The 21,366-nt window shown below is 36.8% G+C and overlaps 1 long non-coding RNA gene across 2 annotated transcripts; it reads right to left on the minus strand.

The window, feature by feature from the left end:
• Positions 1–287: 287 nt before the first annotated feature.
• Positions 288–13,339, minus strand: LOC138306837 (uncharacterized). 2 transcript variants are annotated; one of them, XR_011205922.1, is made up of 6 exons: positions 12,810–13,339; positions 12,269–12,375; positions 5,700–5,834; positions 3,055–3,147; positions 571–699; positions 288–370 (listed from the first exon to the last, which is right to left on the minus strand). It is a non-coding gene; the product is annotated as an uncharacterized lncRNA (long non-coding RNA). The 2 variants fall into 2 exon arrangements; XR_011205921.1 differs by having other exon boundaries at positions 12,269–12,357; positions 12,810–13,337.
• Between the last annotated feature and the right edge of the window lie 8,027 nt (positions 13,340–21,366).

Genomic DNA, 21,366 nt, shown 5'->3' on the forward strand with positions numbered 1-21,366 from the left:
CTGATTATCAGCATTTTTTTGTTTTTTTTTTTTATCACCTGTGGATAGCCGGAAATACTAACTATATTTTTTGTGATTTTACCACAAATGTTTTGAATGGAAATAACAATCTGTTACCAGATAGGGTTTTAGTTATGGCGCCCCTAATGAGAGCTATTATATATATCGTCCAACTGGATTGGCTTCATGTCTACTGTATAGCTCATCTGGTAACAGATTTTATAGCTATAAAATGGTAACGTAAATTACAGCTGTTGGTTATCATTTATAAAACAACAAATACAACATTTCATTTTACTGATAGCTTTTATTATTGACAAGATGTATAATAGCATCCTCATTTAGGGGTCTTGAATTTATTCCAGGTTTGCTATCAAAATAAAACAAAAAAACAGTTCATTAGTTTAATATTTTACAACTTATACAACGACTGGCCTTTTAAAAGTCCATTCCTTACACAATATTATCAGCTTTCAAGAAATATGGAAATTTCCTACAGGCTGTATTCTATATTGTACGTGTTAATGATTATATCATAATTCTACCAATTTAGTTACAAAAACATGATACCTTGCGGTAAGCCTATAAAAGGAGTAACACAGCAGATCGAACCCGGCCAACAGGATCCACGTCCTTCTTCACGGGAATGACACCAACCGTTCCGACAGATACCAATACAGGGACGGTTACCATCCTGACCTATAATAGATAACTCATTAACTAACCTCTCCGACAGATACCAATACAGGGACGGTTACCATCCTGACCTATAATAGATAACTCATTAACTAACCTCTCCGACAGATACCAATACAGGGACGGTTACCATCCTGACCTACAATAGATAACTCATTAACTAACCTCTCCGACAGATACCAATACAGGGACGGTTACCATACTGACCTACAATAGATAACTCATTAACTAACCTCTCCTACAGATACCAATACAGGGACGGTTACCATTCTGACCTACAATAGATAACTCATTAACTAACCTCTCCTACAGATACCAATACATGGACGGTTACCATTCTGACCTACAATAGACTCATTAACTAACCTCTCCTACAGATACCAATACAGGGACGGTTACCATCCTGACCTATAATAGATAACTCATTAACTAACCTCCCCGACAGATACCAATACAGGGACGGTTACCATCCTGACCTATAATAGATAACTCATTAACTAACCTCTCCGACAGATACCAATACAGGGACGGTTACCATCCTGACCTACAACAGATAGATAACTCATTAACTAACCTCTCCGACAGATACCAATACAGGGACGGTTACCATCCTGACCTATAATAGATAACTCATTAACTAACCTCTCCGACAGATACCAATACAGGGACGGTTACCATACTGACCTACAATAGATAACTCATTAACTAACCTCTCCGACAGATACCAATACAGGGACGGTTACCATCCTGACCTACAATAGATAACTCATTAACTAACCTCTCCGACAGATACCAATACAGGGACGGTTACCATCCTGACCTATAATAGATAACTCATTAACTAACCTCTCCGACAGATACCAATACAGGGACGGTTACCATCCTGACCTACAATAGATAACTCATTAACTAACCTCTCCGACAGATACCAATACAGGGACGGTTACCATCCTGACCTACAATAGATAACTCATTAACTAACCTCTCCGACAGATACCAATACAGGGACGGTTACCATACTGACCTATAATAGATAACTCATTAACTAACCTCTCCGACAGATACCAATACAGGGACTGTTACCATACTGACCTACAATAGATAACTCATTAGCTAATCTCTCCGACAGATACCAATACAGGGACGGTTACCATCCTGACCTACAATAGATAACTCATTAACTAACCTCTCCGACAGATACCAATACAGGGACGGTTACCATACTGACCTACAATAGATAACTCATTAACTAACCTCTCCGACAGATACCACTACAGGGACGGTTACCATCCCGACCTACAATAGATAGATAACTCCCGACAGATACCACTACAGGGACGGTTACCATCCCGACCTACAATAGATAGATAACTCATTAACTAACCTCTCCGACAGATACCACTACAGGGACGGTTACCATCCCGACCTACAATAGATAGATAACTCATTAACTAACCTCTCCGACAGATACCAATACAGGGACGGTAACCATCCTGACCTGCAATAGATAGATAACTCATTAACTAACCTCTCGGACAGATACCACTACAGGGACGGTTACTATTCTGACCTACAATAGATAGATAACTCATTAACTAACCTCTCCGACAGATACCAATACAGGGACGGTTACCATCCTGACCTACAATAGATAGATAACTCATTAACTAACCTCTCCGACAGATACCACTACAGGGACGGTTACTATTCTGACCTACAATAGATAGATAACTCATTAACTAACCTCTCCGACAGATACCAATACAGGGACGGTTACTATTCTGACCTACAATAGATAGATAACTCATTAACTAACCTCTCCGACAGATACCAATACAGGGACGGTTACTATTCTGACCTACAATAGATAACTCATTAACTAACCTCTCCGACAGATACCAATACAGGGACGGTTACCATTCTGGCTTACAATAGATAACTCATTAACTAACCTCTCCGATACAAATGACAAATGATACATTAGAATAAAAGAAATATATTGTACATATAATTAAACAATTTCAAAGTAGTACATGACCAAAAGGTGGGGTGAGGTTCGGTTTTAGGATTGCCATTTTACATCTAATTTACAAATATAAATTAAAATCGATTTGTATCTCTGATGTAGTCAACAGTGATTTCAAAACTAATCATGTTGACGTTGTCAGTTCACTCATTACAGCCATTTAAAAGTGTATTTAATGGTTGTGGTGTACATAAGACAGTTTTGTTTTTAACACAATGCGACTCTCATTGTAATTAGGACATTCAAAGAAGTAATGTTGTGATGAGTCTTGAGTATTGTCACGAGAACATAAAGGTGCTCACAGGATATGTAATATAACAAGTAACACTTACCGTTTGTCTGGTCTACACTAAGACACAGCAGGCACACTGCCACCAATGTCACCATGACTACTAGTTTGTTGGTCATCTTCGTAGGTCACGTGACTGTGGATGATAATAACACTGCGAAAACACAGGTATTTAAACACCAGGTAACCGCAGAACAAATGCCAAACAGTTGACATCCGCATATGATAAAGCATTAAACAATATTTATGTATCCTGTTGCAATATAAATCAACGTTGGGAGTTGTCTTGCCCTTGTCATTACTGGCATTTTCTAACGTTTTCGGCTGAATTGATCGTCATTAGATCTAATAATCAAACTTCATTACAGATAAAACATAAGCATTACACAATCAATAAAAATCTGATTTTGATGAATGTCCTTTACCAACAAACACTGCTTGGGATTTCAAATTATGAACATTTATTATATATTGCCAAGAACTGAAAGTTATTTAAACATTAAAGTGTCTGTTAGTGAAATTGTGGTCCATATAGATGCAGGCAATCTCCATAAAGTGCGCTAGATAAAATGGATAATAAGCTGCCTATCACATATAATTTTTACTCACTAAACAGGAAAGAACTGTACTCGCGTACGCTTTAAAAAACTTGTTCTCACTTCTCTTTCAGGGATATTACACGTAAACAGAAGGTACCGATTCATTCAGTACTTTTTTTTAATAGCTGAATATATATATATATATATATATATATACAAGGTCCTTGGACACTTCATTTGAAAAATGAACTTGAACGTACTAACCTTTTTATTATTATAGTACGGCCTCAGGTTACACGTAAAGATTTAGAACCGGCTAGGTGTTAGCTATTGCCCATTAAACAGCAAACGTTCGACTGTGTGTGGTTCACGAGCTTTATAATATAGATATTCCATCCTGATACTGACAAGTAGATTTACACATAAGTCCAAATATAAACTGAAATATATGTTAAAATAGTTAAAATCAAAAGCTTAAACAAAATGGCATTAAAGAAATTGTACTCCTCTTGAAAGGCATTTCTATTAAGCTACTTAACACAGTTTTTATTTATATGGTAAAGTAATCGCGATATAACTGATAGGGTAGTTGTATTGTTAGAACATGTACACGACAGTGGACTTATTAAACGGAAAGTTTAGTGACTTGAATTGTTGTCTTAGATATTTACCAGAAGAATCATTCGGTCAGAGATCAAAATTACATTTGATTTTGGGGGTCAATTTTAATGATGGTGTCTTATCTTAATGTTGTAATGATTACATATATATCGAAACGAAAAGTTATTTTCTAATATTACCATGCTTACCTTCTCAAGTATGAATAAAGGCGATGTACCCTAAGAGAAATAATGAGTTTGTCCAATAATGTATTTTATAATTTCTAGAAGAAAACAACATAACCCAAGTAAGTTAAACATGACAAAAAATTCTAAAGCGTCGTGTATCCATGCCGGATGATTAAATTCATATATGTCCCCTCCCATTTTAATGATTTTTATTTCATTTCTTTTCCTTTTTTATTCATTCTCTATGTTTCTGTTAGCTCTTACTGTTTAAAATACTATTTAATTACCGAGTCAATCTCGGGTGTTTACACGAAAGTATAAAAATATGTCAACATGTATTATATTGTTCACTAGCTTATCGGGTGTAATAACAGGTGTTGAATTAAATAAAAAAAGTATCGTTTGACTTCTCCGATAATATCCGCTCTGACACATAAGAACCTTTGAAGCGTTTCGGTTAGGAAACCTCTTGGGGAGCGGATATGTTTTAGTATCAAATCCTGTAATGATAATTTAAGATCTTTGTCTGATATGCACGAGGAGAGTTATTTCTGAGAGAGATAATGACTTAGATGGATTAAACATATGCTTGTATGTAAAATAAGACAGTTTTATACTATTTAGTTCATAGTTTTAGCTGATTTATATAATGGCGTCCGTTTAATTAGATTTAGTTTTCATTTGGGGAAACTTGTGGCAGCGGTAGAATTATGTGAGACAATGTAGCACTCCAGCTATGTAGCAATGTGTGTTCCAAATGGATTATTTGTGGTTACTTTACGTGGATGTTTATATGAATAAATGATAGGAATTAACGATGACGTCATCTGGTTTTCCATGCCGTAGTCACCTTCCAACCTGGACTTACATGTAACAGCATCTCATCTACTTAGCGTGTATCACATACTGTTGATTGGCAGCAGTGGGATTATATTGCCATGCTACAGTGAAATACGACTAAATGATCACCCTGGAATACATCTTGTTATCGTTCATATAAAACATACAATAGTAGTTATTTTTTCTGACACGTTTTTATTATTGAATTTAGATATAGCTACAGTGTAAAACAGGTCTTGAAGCATGTTTCAGCAGTTCTTTGTTCTATCCCAAGTCTGTTATAAAACACACAAAGAATAAGTCAGTAGGCTTAAAGCACTTTACTGCTCATGATCAAAGCGGTTTTTTTCTCTCTAAAATCAACAAATGTAAACTAAGTTTATTTCATGAATATATAGAAAGGTATATCTTTTAAAACCGAACATGTTTCACAACATTATTGATATTAACTTAATATTGACATATTGAACTTCTCGTCTCTTCTTAGCTGTATGTGGAAATGCTGTATAATGATAGCTTACCTTCAGTAGCCTAGTTTCAGCCATGGTTGTAATTACTGACGCAGCAGGACGTCCAATCAATGCATGACCCACTTCTTCTTTCATTGGAAAAGCACAAAGGCCGACAGCTACCACTACAGGCCGGGTCATACTGACCTGCAACATATACCGGTGGTATTAAAACACACACTTTATTAGCTATTTATATATGGGTCCGAGAAAAATGTTGCTTTTGACCTGCCTAACTGAGAGTCTTACCCTGGTTTGTTTGCAAAAGTATTTGTCTGCGAACCCTTCATTAAACTCGAAAAAATCAGTTGTGATTTGGAGTCGGATACTTAAAGAAGATATTCTTCGGTTAAATATTTTTAGGTCCACAGTTATCAACAGAATATTACTATTAAATTATCGTTAACCTGTCAGATACTAAAACATATAAGGTAAACAGTCACCAACAGAATATCACTTTTGAATTACCGTTAACCTGTCAGATACCGAGACACATTAGGTCCACGGTCGACAGCACAATATTACTAAAAACCTCCCGTTAACCTGTCAGATACCGAGACACATAAGGTCCACTGTCACCAACAGAATATTACAAGTAACTTATCCTTTACCTGTCTGATACCGAGACACATTAGGTCCACAGTCACCAACAGAATATTACTAGTAACTTATCGCTTACCTGTCCGATACCGAGACACATTAGGTCCACAGTCACCAACAGAATGTTACTAGTAACTTACCGTTAACCTGTCCGATACCGAGATACATGAGGTCCACAGTCACCAACAGAATATTACTAGTAACTTACCGTTAACCTGTCCGATACCGAGATACATTAGGTCCGCAGTCACCAACAGAATATTACTATTAACTTACAGTTAACCTGTCAGATACCGAGACACATAAGGTTCACATTCACATACATTTTACATGTTTTACTTGTAATTTACTTCGGTCCTAATCAATACAAATGTATAATACCATTATGCCCGAGATACTACCGATAACTTACCGAGACACATAAGGTCCACTGTCATCAACAGAATATTACTAGTAACTTTCAGTTAACCTGTCCGATAGCGAGACACATTAGGTCGACAGTCACCTACAGAATATTACTAGTAACTTATCGTTACCTGTCCGATACCGAGACACATTAGGTCCACAGTCACCAACAGAATATAACTGGTAACTTACCGTTAACCTGTCCGATACCGAGACACATTAGGTCCACAGTCACCAACAGAATATAACTGGTAACTTACCGTTAACCTGTCCGATACAGAGACACATTAGGTCCACAGTCACCACCAGAATATTACTAGAAACCTACCGTTAACCTGTCCGATACCGAGATAAATTAGGTCCACTGTCACCAACAGAATATTACTACTAACTTACCGTTAACCTGTCCGATACCGAGATACATTAGGTCCACAGTCACCTACAGAATATTACTAGTAACTTACCGTAAATCCTTCTGATACCTCGAGACACATTATGTCCACAGTCACCAACAGAATATAACTGGTAACTTACCGTTAATCTGTCCGTTACAGAGACACATTAGGTCCACAGTCACCACCAGAATATTACTAGAAACCTACCGTTAACCTGTCCGATACCGAGATAAATTAGGTCCACTGTCACCAACAGAATATTACTACTAACTTACCGTTAACCTGTCCGATACCGAGACACATTAGGTCCACAGTCACAAACAGAATATTACTAGTAACTTACCGTAAACCCTTCCGATACCGAGACACATTAGGTCCACAGTCACCAACAGAATATAACTGGTAACTTACCGTTAACCTGTCCGATACAGAGACACATTAGGTCCACAGTCACCACCAGAATATTACTAGAAACCTACCGTTAACCTGTCCGATACCGAGATAAATTAGGTCCACTGTCACCAACAGAATATTACTACTAACTTACCGTTAACCTGTCCGATACCGAGACACATTAGGTCCACAGTCACAAACAGAATATTACTAGTAACTTACCGTAAACCCTTCTGATACCTCGAGACACATTAGGTCCACAGTCACCACCAGAATATTACTAGAAACCTACCGTTAACCTGTCCGATACCGAGACACATTAGGTCCACAGTCACCAACAGAATATTACTACTAACTTACCGTTAACCTGTCAGATACCGAGACACATTAGGTCCACAGTCACCACCAGAATATTACTAGAAACCTACCGTTAACCTGTCCGATACCGAGATAAATTAGGTCCACTGTCACCAACAGAATATTACTACTAACTTACCGTTAACCTGTCCGATACCGAGACACATTAGGTCCACAGTCACAAACAGAATATTACTAGTAACTTATCGTTAACCTGTCAGATACCGAGACACATTAGGTCCACAGTCACCACCAGAATATTACTAGAAACCTACCGTTAACCTGTCCGATACCGAGATAAATTAGGTCCACTGTCACCAACAGAATATTACTACTAACTTACCGTTAACCTGTCCGATACCGAGATACATTAGGTCCACAGTCACCTACAGAATATTACTAGTAACTTATCGTTAACCTGTCCGATACCGAGACACATTAGGTCCACAGTCACAAACAGAATATTACTAGTAACTTACCATTAACCTGTACGATACCGAGACACATTAGGTCCACAGTCAACAACAGAATATTGCTAGTAACTTACCGTTAACCTGTCTGATACCGAGACACATTAGGCCCACAGTCACCAACAGAATATTACTAGTAACTTACCGTTAACCTGTCCGATACCGAGACACATTAGGCCCACAGTCACCAACAGAATATTACTAGTAACTTACCGGTAACCTGTCATATACCGAGACACATTAGGTCAACAGTCACCAACAGAATATTACTACTAACTTACCGTTAACCTGTCTGATACAGAGACACATTAGGTCCACAGTCAACAAAAGAAAATTACTAGTAACTTACCGTTAACCTGTCCGATACCGAGACATATTAGATCCACAGTCATCAACAGAATATTACTAGTAACGTACTGCTAACCTGTCCGATACCGAGACACACTAGGTCCACAGTTATCAGCAGAATATTACTAGTAACTTACCGTTAACCTGTCCGATACCGAGACACATAAGGTCCACAGTCATCAACAGAATATTACTAGTAACTTACCGTTAACCTGTCCGATACCGAGACATATTAGATCCACAGTCATCAACAGAATATTACTAGTAACGTACTGCTAACCTGTCCGATACCGAGACACACTAGGTCCACAGTTATCAGCAGAATATTACTAGTAACTTACTGTTAACCTGTCTGATACCGAGATACATTAGGTCAACAGTTACCAACAGAATATTACTAGTAACTTACCGCTAACCTGTCCGATACCGAGATACATTAGGTCAACAGTTACCGACAGAATATTACTAGTAACTTACCGTTAACCTTTCCGAAACCGAGATACATTAGGTCAACAGTTACCAACAGAATATTACTAGTAACTTACCGTTAACCTGTCTGATACCATGATACATTAGTTCCATAGTCACCAACAGAATATTACTAGTAACTTACCGTTAACCTTTCCGATACCGAGATACATTAGGTCAACAGTTACCAACAAAATATTACTAGTAACTTACCGTTAACCTTTCCGATACCGAGATACATTAGGTCCACAGTCAACAACAGAATATTACTACTAACTTACCGTTAACCTGTCCAATACCGAGACACATAAGGTCCACTGTCACCAACAGAATATTACTACTAACTAACCGTTAACCTGTCCGATACCGAGACACATTATGTCCACAGTCACCAACAGAATATTACTAGTAACTTACCGTTAACCTGTCCGATACCGAGATACATAAGGTCCGCAGTCACCAACAGAATATTACTACTAACTTACCGTTAACCTTACCGAGACACATAAGGTCCACTGTCATCAACAGAATATTACTAGTAACTTTCAGTTAACCTGTCCGATAGCGAGACACATTAGGTCGACAGTCACCTACAGAATATTACTAGTAACTTATCGTTACCTGTCCGATACCGAGACACATTAGGTCCACAGTCACAAACAGAATATTACTAGTAACTTATCGTTCACCTGTCCGATACCGAGACACATTAGGTCCACAGTCAACAACAGAATATTGCTAGTAACTTACCGTTAACCTGTCAGATACCGAAACACATTAGGTCCACAGTCACCAACAGAATATTACTACTAACTTACCGTTAACCTGTCAGATACCGAGACACATTAGGTCCACAGTCACCACCAGAATATTACTAGAAACCTACCGTTAACCTGTCCGATACCGAGATAAATTAGGTCCACTGTCACCAACAGAATATTACTACTAACTTACCGTTAACCTGTCCGATACCGAGATACATTAGGTCCACAGTCACCTACAGAATATTACTAGTAACTTACCGTAAACCCTTCTGATACCTCGAGACACATTATGTCCACAGTCACCAACAGAATATAACTGGTAACTTACCGTTAATCTGTCCGTTACAGAGACACATTAGGTCCACAGTCACCACCAGAATATTACTAGAAACCTACCGTTAACCTGTCCGATACCGAGATAAATTAGGTCCACTGTCACCAACAGAATATTACTACTAACTTACCGTTAACCTGTCCGATACCGAGACACATTAGGTCCACAGTCACAAACAGAATATTACTAGTAACTTACCGTAAACCCTTCTGATACCTCGAGACACATTATGTCCACAGTCACCAACAGAATATAACTGGTAACTTACCGTTAATCTGTCCGATACCGAGCCACATTAGGTCCACAGTCACAAACAGAATATTACTAGTAACTTACCATTAACCTGTACGATACCGAGACACATTAGGTCCACAGTCAACAACAGAATATTGCTAGTAACTTACCGTTAACCTGTCTGATACCGAGACACATTAGGCCCACAGTCACCAACAGAATATTACTAGTAACTTACCGTTAACCTGTCTGATACCGAGACACATTAGGCCCACAGTCACCAACAGAATATTACTAGTAACTTACCGGTAACCTGTCATATACCGAGACACATTAGGTCAACAGTCACCAACAGAATATTACTACTAACTTACCGTTAACCTGTCTGATACAGAGACACATTAGGTCCACAGTCAACGACAGAAAATTACTAGTAACTTACCGTTAACCTGTCCGATACCGAGACACACTAGGTCCACAGTCACCAACAGAATATTACTAGTAACTTATCGTTAACCTGTCTGATACCGAGACACAATAGATCCACAGTCATCAACAGAATATTACTAGTAACGTACTGCTAACATGTCCGATACCGAGACACACTAGGTCCACAGTTATCAACAGAATATTACTAGTAACTTACCGTTAACCTGTCCGATACCGAGACATATTAGATCCACAGTCATCAACAGAATATTACTAGTAACGTACTGCTAACCTGTCCGATACCGAGACACACTAGGTCCACAGTTATCAGCAGAATATTACTAGTAACTTACTGTTAACCTGTCTGATACCGAGATACATTAGGTCCACAGTTATCAGCAGAATATAACTAGTAACTTACCGTTAACCTGTCCAATACCGAGACACATTAGGTTGACAGTCATTAACAGAATATTACTAGTAACTTACCGCTAACCTTTCCGATACCGAGATACATTAGGTCAACAGTTACCAACAGAATATTACTAGTAACTTACCGTTAACCTGTCTGATACCGTGATACATTAGTTCCATAGTCACCAACAGAATATTACTAGTAACTTACCGTTAACCTTTCCGATACCGAGATACATTAGGTCAACAGTTACCAACAAAATATTACTAGTAACTTACCGTTAACCTGTCTGATACCAAGACACATAAGGTCCACAGTCACCAACAGAATATTACTACTAACTTACCGTTAACCTGTCCGATACCGAGATACATTAGGTCCACAGTCACCAACAGAATATTACTACTAACTTACCGTTAACCTGTCCGATACCGAGATACATTAGGTCCACAGTCACCAACAGAATATTACTACTAACTTACCGTTAACCTGTCCGATACCGAGACACATAAGGTCCACAGTCACCAACAGAATATTACTTCTAACTTACCGTTAACCTGTCCGATACCGAGACACATTAGGTCCACAGTCACCAATAGAATATTACTACTAACTTACCGTTAACCTGTTCGATATCGAGACACATTAGGTCCACAGTCACCAACAGAATATTACTACTAACTTACCGTTAACCTGTCCGATACCGAGATACATTAGGTCCACAGTCACCAATAGAATATTACTAGTAACTTACCGTTAACCTGTCCGATACCGAGACACATTAGGTCAACAGTTACCAACAGAATATTACTAGTAAATTACCGTTAACCTGTCAGATACCGAGACACATAAGGTTCACATTCACATACATTTTACATGTTTTACTTGTAATTTACTTCGGTCCTAATCAATACAAATGTATAATACCATTATGCCCTCAACATATGTAAAATAACAAATAAAACTTACCGTTAGCCTGGTCTATACTAAGACACAGCAGGCCCACTGCCACCAATATCATCATATTAGTTTGTTGGTCATCTTCGTAGGTCACGTGACTGTGGATGATAATAACACTGCGAAAACACAGATATTTATACGATAGGTAACCGCAGAACAAATATTCGCGTATAATAAACTGCATTAAACAAGATTTCTGTGCTTTGTTGTAATATAAAATATACAAATCTTGTCCTTGTCATTACTGGTATTTTCTAACGTTTTCGGCTGAATTACGTCATTAGATAACTAATGACATAATATATGATATTTATTCAGGTAAAGTAACAAATAGACCGACATGTGGTGGTTTGGTTGGACATAAAGATATCAATACATAAACACATCACAAATGTACATTTAGATAGTTCACTGTCAAGTTACAAATAAACCAACATTATACATGTAAATCTTTACCTAGGATAACCCACCAAAGCCACGAAGGCTTATTTCCAATGGATTCCCCTTATAATAAGTTTATGAGCAACTACAAAATTAACTTATCACTTACTTATAACATAGTAAATAATATGTTGTCGCCCTATGGATGGCTGTGTTGGTCGAAATGACGACAAGGAGTAGGGTAGAAGCTTGTTGACGGCTTTTATTCAAAGTGTAGACAAGAGTTCTCACTTTCTCTCTCTCATGTGTATGGCCCTAGAGGAAGCGGTGACGTAGGTGTATGTGAGGCGGAAGTACCCAGTCTCAGTCTTATTCCCGTCTAATGTCCGTCTAATTTCAGTCTGACTGGGGCCTATTGCGGCCCTCTATTTATAATGATTGGGTACGTGACTGGTACACGTGCCGTTGGGACAATGCTTGCCCCAAAGGTTACCCAGCTCATCATAAACTGTCAAAATTTACTAATTTTAATTCAGAATACAGCCTTACCGGCGCCTGATGCAGGCTTAACAAAATAGAAATGTTTTGATTTTCTGACTGGACTTGGTTGAGGCTGGACAGAACCGCCTGTAATATGCACATTTTGCACAAACTATACTGCGCAGTTAAACAGGTGTGTGGACTACGCGATGTCCTGTCATGCTTTCCAGAACATCCCACGTAGTCGCTACTAAGTAGGTGCCGTAACAATTTACTGATATTTCGGTCACCTAGTTTGGCCATGCCTTAAAACAACAACCTAACTCTGGCTGCAAACATGAGTAAACAATCCCGCGTTACTGACCTTTAAATATACTACACATCGGTACTAGGTCTAAGCAACATTATATACACCACAATAATGCACTATGAAATTAAACACAGCCTAATAAATATATACATGGTTGTTATTAAATAACTAATACTTGTACTCTTATAAAATACACTATAATTTAACTCAGCCCCGCGATCCACAATTATACACGGCTAACATGACAACTTCTGTCAAGGTTCAACAGGTACCCCACTTCCTGTTTACCTAGCGGGAATATTCAAATATCATATCTATTAATGATATTCATGGGGACTTAAGCAGGGCTACTAGCCTGTCTATCTCTATAGGGTTACAATCATCTATCACCAATAATATCATTGGGGCTTAAGCAAGGCTACCAGCCTGCATACCTCTATAGGGTTACAATGTTTTATATGATAATGAACAATTTTAAGAAACATAGAACTTGATCTTGTACACTTCTTTATAGGACATTGGATAAATTAAAAATACACATACTGACTCCTATTGATCTTTAGAAACATCATAAAAATGTTTTTTGACAAGACCTTTAAAACGATGTTTGTTATTTTCTCGTTTTATATTGTCAGGGATATTATTCCAATCTTTTGCAAACTATAAGAAAGGGAGGGATTCTGGTCCTTTGACGTTTTTTTATATTAAAGTTCATAGAACTTGATCTTGTGTTATATTCTTTGCCTATGGGTGTAAAGGATTCTTTTAGATAAAAAGGACATTTATTTTGTACAATATTAAAAACATGATTGAGTTTCAGCTGTTTACCCTGAATGTAACATTAAGCATATTGAGTTGCTCGAGTTCAACATGGGTAATTCGTGTTCTAGGTTCAAGCTTGGATATGAATTTAACAACTTTGTTTTGAATAATTTGTAGTTTTTGTTCGAGACCTATTGTAAGCCCTTCAAACCAGGATGTACATGCATAGTCAAAGTGACATTTAATGAGTATTGAGCAGAAAGATTTTCTGGCTTTGAGTGAAAGACATCTGCTGTTCCTATACAAAAATTTCAGCCGCTGGTTTACTTTCCGGATAATTTAATTCACAGATCTAATCATTAAACTTCATTACAGAAAAAAGACAAGCATTACACAATCAACAAAATATGATTTTGATGTAATTCCTTTACCAACGAACACTGTTTGAGATTCCCTATTGTGAACATTTATTATATATTGCGAGGAACTGAACGTTATTTAAACATTGAAGTATCTTCTAGTGAAAGTTATGGTCCATATAGATGCAGAGTGTTGCAAGCAATCTTCATGAAATGCGCTAGATAAAATTGTAGAAAATAATGGATAATAAGTTGTCTATCATACTTCTAAACAGACTAGGTAAGAACTGTACTCACGTACACTTTAAAAACTTGTTTTCACTTCTATTTCAGGGATATTTCATCCATTAAAGATACATCAATATTATTTTGATTACTGAATTGTAGTATTGTAGAATCCATTAAGATTGTAATAGTGGTTCTACGGATTTAACATATTTACCGTAAGTATAAATTTGTCATGACATATATATGTCAAATAACAAAATGAAATGGTCCCTCTACAATACGACAATGGAGTCAACTCTCTCTGAACATCAGACTTATTTTTTTCAGCGTTCAGAAACAGCCATATGCGACATAAATTTACCCAAATGGTTTCACATTTTATCTTCAGAAGGCAACATAAAATGCTTTATTATAGAACATCATGTGTAAGGGCGACAAAACATCGTATATCCCTCCGAAAGTCATATTCAAACATATGTCTCAATCAATTTTCTCGTACATGTAGCAAATTTATCGTTCGAGTAACATCTACATTTCCATTTCGGTCCGCCTCATTGAAACTGGTAAACTCCGATCACTTCATTTACAATTGAAGAAGCTTGGTCACGCGCTGACCTCTGACCGGCGTGAGAATATATTTTGACATTGTTTACATTCTGACCTAGTTTCACGCCGCTTATGTTTTGAAAGTAATATCGCTGTACATTGGAAACACAAGCAGAAACACTTGATAAATTGATATTAGAAATTGATTTTATGAGAGAAACAGGTAGGGTAAATGTTGGCCAAGGTGGAATAGGTGTGTTTTACTAAAACAACACAGGTTCTACTATGACTTCACTGAGAGCACAGGTTAACCTCATGAAACATATCCTAGTAGAGACAATTTGATACAAAAACTGTTCATAACAGTATTGTACATTGGACACCTTTTCAGACATTTAGTGTGTCTGAGTGAGATTTAGATAGAAACATTTATCATTATACAAAATATTCCAATCTGTCGATCAAATACGATTGAATTGAAATATAAGGATTGAATCTTGCTTTTGTCGATTTGATGGGGTGATGAATTTAGTTCCCCTTGAAACAAATTCAACATGAACTACTCACTTCATTCAATTTGTTTCAAGATGAACTAAACTCATCACCCCATGCAATCGACCAAGATTCGCCAACATGTCTCCCGTGAATATCTAAAATTCCCATCAGAATATCACTGTCTAATTATTGAGGGTGTTTTTCTATGCCCATGGTCAAATTAAAAGTCCATTATACATGTAAATAATATACACACCCATTTTTGAGACATTATAAATTTACTTTTTCAACATTTAAAAGTTGTGCATTGTTTTCTCATTGATGCATTCAAAACATATCATGTATACCCAGTGTTCAAATGAATTTACAAAGAAATGGTAACGTTTCATTTGGAATTATCCAATTACATATTAAGTATATTTCAAAACTAATCGAAGTATGTAATTTCAATCTCAGAACAGCAGGAAATCGCTACAGAAGAGGGGATTCATATTCATTACTTATTGGGTACTCTCGTCATTTTCTGCTAAAATGGCTAATTTATAGTATGTAGTACATGTAGCTTGTAGATACATAACGGCATTTTGAAATTTGAGTGTCTTTTTTGTCGTAAAAGAGTCCAATAGAAAAAGAGGAAAGATGTTCTATCTTATATCACTTAACATATCAATTAACATGTAAAACCGCGTAGTTTAGCTACGCTGAAATATACATGTATTTTCATATCAAGTATCACCAGTATCTTGTCACGCGTCATTGCTGAACTTGTATATATATATTATGCTTTTTCATTATTCCAATACGTTGTAAAAATAAAAAAAATAATAAAAACAGTACCGTGAACGGTGATTCAAATCTTACAATATATATAGGTAAATGACTACTTTTAACAAGGGATTTAATTAATCACCTGGTGGTCAATCAGGTATGACCAAGTTTGACCAAGGTGTGAAAACAAGAAAGTTGGCCAGACTGGAATTATGTTCACTTAGAAGGTTGGCTAGACTGGATTGAACCGCCTAGTCATAATCGAATGCCAATCGTTACGATATTTGTACGGTGACATATAGAAACGATAGGCCTGATGTCCATTTTCAACGAAACGATTTCGTTAGTGTGAAATTCCACGAGAATGGATCGGATGGTCGTTTGAAACCGCCAACATTTCAAATCGATGTTTCTCTAGTTGCTTCGTTCATAATTTTAATTCCAAAACTCCAGTTGATGGTGAGGTTATCACATTTCAGGAATAAACAAAAGTATTCCAATGATCAGCGATAAAATCCTGTATTGAACACGTTTTATTGAGCACGCAAGCACCATGTTATTGGACTGCATCGCATACCATAGACAGGGGTTTGGTTTCACACTAGGTTTAGTTAAAAAAAATTGAAATGTCAGCTACAAATAATTATCAAACGGAAATGCAACATTCAGTTGCATTCCACAATTATTGAAATCGAGTTTCAAAGGGTTTGATGATGTATAAATACCAACTGTTCGCATTTTCACCAATCGCCATTTTCTTTGAAACTGTATCACACATTCACTGCACTGACAGTGTTGCGAAGCAAGTTTCTCTTTGAAGCGACATAAGAATGTTTTTGTGATAAAATTTAAGCCAATAATTTGTATACGTGAAAACAATATTTCAAAATCACAGTTCACTTCATTTGCACGGGATTAACTTTCTTCATCAGTCAATGAAAGCAACGAAATTGACAATCAATCCTTAAATATTTACATTTTCACTTCGCTCCGCCTCAATGAAACTAGTAGGCCACTTCATTTCCCAATGAAGATGCTCGGTCATGCGCTGACCTCTGACAGGCGTGAGAATACATATTGATATTGTTTACATTTTGACCTAGTTTTACGCCGCTTCAGTTTTGAATGAACTTTCTGCGATGTGGCCTATCGTTGTACATTTAGAAACAGACATAAATGCTTGATAAAGAGATATCAGAAATTGTCAGTATTAATATACAGATATTTTACACGTAGTTTGATGAAACGCAGACTTCGGCTCAAGCCCCGGAAAAATGCTGACATAGGCTACAGTACCGAACGCAGTGAGATTTACCACTCATCGTAAGTAGGCATAATCGAACGCAAATAGTTACGATAATGTTTACAATATATATGAAACGGTGAAATACATGTACGTAAGCTTAGAAATGATGTTTTCCATGAAAATACGCTCAAATAGCAAACAGGCTGATTGCAGTGGCATTAAGCATGACGAAACGATTCTGTGAGTGCCTAAAACCATGGCATTGTCGGGTCGTGGGAAACCGCCAACATTTCAAACTGATGTTTCTCTACTAATGCAGAATTTCAATCCAAGAACTCCAGTTGACAGAGAAGTTATCACATTTCAAGAATAACACAGAAGTCTTCCAGTGATCTACGACTAAATCCCACATTTTAACACGTTTTATTGAGCCCCGAAAGCATGGTTATCGGACTGCGTCGGACATTAACAACAGGTTTAATTAATAAACATTTAAATGCCAGCTACAAATAATTACTAGACGGAACTAACAACATTCAGTTACATTCCACAACAATTGCAAATGAGATTTTAATTGTTTGATTATGTTAAGTTTTTACCTCAAGCGTCATTTTCTTCAAAACCGGACCACTGCTAAATCGAGCAACCGGATTACACATTGACTGCACTGCTTGTATCGAATTTGTGTAGTTGAAGATACATTATAATGCTTATGATAAAATTTAAGCCATGAATCCATGTACATAAAGACAATATTTCAAAATCGCCCTTTTTAATCGTAATAACGCACAAAGAATGAAGTTATTTTCGGAACTACATTTTGTGTTGCCTTGGTGACGAGAAGAACTGACTGGCGGCTGTTCCGTAGCTGTACATACATGTACGATAACTGGTACAATGTTGCAAATTTGTATAATAATCTTATACCGAATAATTTTACTTTTTTTCAAAAGCGCGATTTTTAAATTGGTTAACGTAAATATAAGGATTGATTATCAATTTTGTTGCTTGCATTGACTGATTATCTCGTGCAAATATAAGGATTGATTATCAATTTTGTTGCTTGCACTTCATTTGCACGAGATAAACTTTCTTCATCCGTCAATGCAAGCAACAAAATTGACAATCAATCCTTAATGAACCTCCAGGTTATTCCGATAAATAATCAAAATGGAGGGCAGACGAGGGATTCCGTCGGTCTAGGTTATAATAAATGACACGGATAGCACCGTTAGGTGTAACTACTGATTTAACAATAACTACAATAGAAGCCAAACAGTGTGTCAGGGAAAATAACTTCTGGCTAGGATTGAATTGTCGCGTTAGAAACTTAATATTGTTTTGGTATAATAAACAATTTAGTGCCCTGTAAGTAAGGATACATGACGACTTTTTACCCGCAGCAGGTCATATTTCTCTAGGCCAATATGACACACTTGGGTAAACAAATCACATTGCGTGACATCTTACATACCAGATAAATGCTGATAATACAAGTAAAAAAAATATTCAATTAAAAACATAAGTACACTCGTATTTCTAGAATCGCTTATTAGGTATCCCTATGTCGAGGTCAGCCATTTTTGTTTTTCTCTCTACCATTAATCCAACGCGCTCTCCGACCCCTATATAAAACACACATGCGCTCAGTCTATGTACATTTACAACTAGCAGTTGGCCACTGTGTATCTACACACTGTCGCAAGAATAACACAACGATAAATATGAATGAAAATGGCCGACCTAAAGTAGGCTGACTTAGAATTAATTAATATGTATATTCAACACAAAAAACAATATAATCAAAAATACATGGTGCAAATTTTAAAAAAATATACATATTGAAAAAGGGGGCCAATGTGGGGTTAACAAAAAGCGCCCCTTTAAAACACAAAAAAACAACTCAGCTTAAATATGGGAGGAAGAGGGTGGGTAATTTTTGTGAAAAAGTCTGAATAAAAGTCTCAACTTCAAAATCCAATATGGCTGACTGATGAGTGGGGCTTCAGCATCCCACAATGTAATTGATCAATCAGCGTGCAAGTTATGCGAAAAGGGGACGCCCGACTTACAAAGGGGAATAACTCTAACAAACAAATATTGCCAATTAAGGGAGATAACTCTAAACACTCAAGTACCAAATTACGAAAATACTAGTACTTTTGCTGTGAGTTTAAGATGCATAAATTAAGCTAATTATAGCTGGCTTATACGTATATGAAGTTCTTATATATAAAGCTGTGTGTATGGCTTGTTTTAGCAAGAAAACATGTCAACTCCTCAAGGTTGTCATTTAGATGTTTCACAAAATTTATTTACCACACAAGTGAATAGAAATCCTAATAATAATCCGTCCATATATCTTCACGCATATACTCGATGTACTTGACTGACCACATGCACGTGACTACCTGTACCGAACAAGTGACTCTTCCATGTGTAAACTACCAAAGACATACACGTGTGCATGTACATATAACTGGCTGGCGGCTGTTCCGTAGCTGTACATACATGTACGATAACTTTTACAATGTTGCAAATTTGTATAATAATCTTATACATATAATTTGACTTTTTTTCAAAACTACCAAAGACATACACGTGTGCATGTACATATACGTGTAAAAGCTAGTTAATATTGATGCCTTTCATTAGCTCGTAATTGACATACATGTATTTTGGGATCTAGCTAAAAATATTACTCCAATGAAACCTTGCCAGGTTAATGCAGTGCTAGTATTAGGTTGACTGCTATTAGAATGTCTAAGTGTGTTAACGTAATGATCAAAATGAATTTCGCACGTGAACAGAAGGTACGTCTTCATTCATTACTTTTGCTTCAGCTGTACAGATTTATGTATGGTCCTTGGACACTTTATTTGAGAAAACCTTGAACGTACTAACCATTTTATTATTATGGCACGGTCTCAGCTTACACGTAAACATATCTTGACTATATTGTACAGTATATCTAGGGCTGGTCAGGTGTTACGGGTAGTTGTTGCTCCTTGAACAGCGACCGTTCGACTGTGTTTGGTTCACGTGCTTTATATAGGAGCCTTAATGTTTGAATTAGATATGTCGTCTCTTTAGCACATTTCAAAAACAATCTCTAATGTGCATATTAATTACAAGAAAAGCATTGGTCAAAAAACGGCACCCTGAAGAATGCAGTGTTTGGGAAATTAAGTCACAAAGGAATATTCACTCTGTGTTTCTAAAAATGGACACACCGAGTCAATAAAACTATATATTAAATGTCGCGTGACGTGACCATGTATTAGCCAATGGAAAGAGTGGAAAATCAGAGCACATCTAATATATATTGATTATGTACCTATGTTGAGGTCCATCTGGTGTTATATCGCCAGAGTGGAAAATATAATTTACAATTTATCCTTATAAATTCTAAAAGGGCGATATTACACCATATGAACCGAAACAAAGGTCTTTGATTTTTATATTAAATTTGTTGTTCTTTGACAAATGTTAAAAACAATCTCTAATGTCCATATTATAAGAAAAGCGTTGG

This window comes from Argopecten irradians, chromosome 14, assembly GCF_041381155.1.
Source record: "Argopecten irradians isolate NY chromosome 14, Ai_NY, whole genome shotgun sequence".
In the NCBI taxonomy this organism is placed as follows: domain Eukaryota; kingdom Metazoa; phylum Mollusca; class Bivalvia; order Pectinida; family Pectinidae; genus Argopecten; species Argopecten irradians.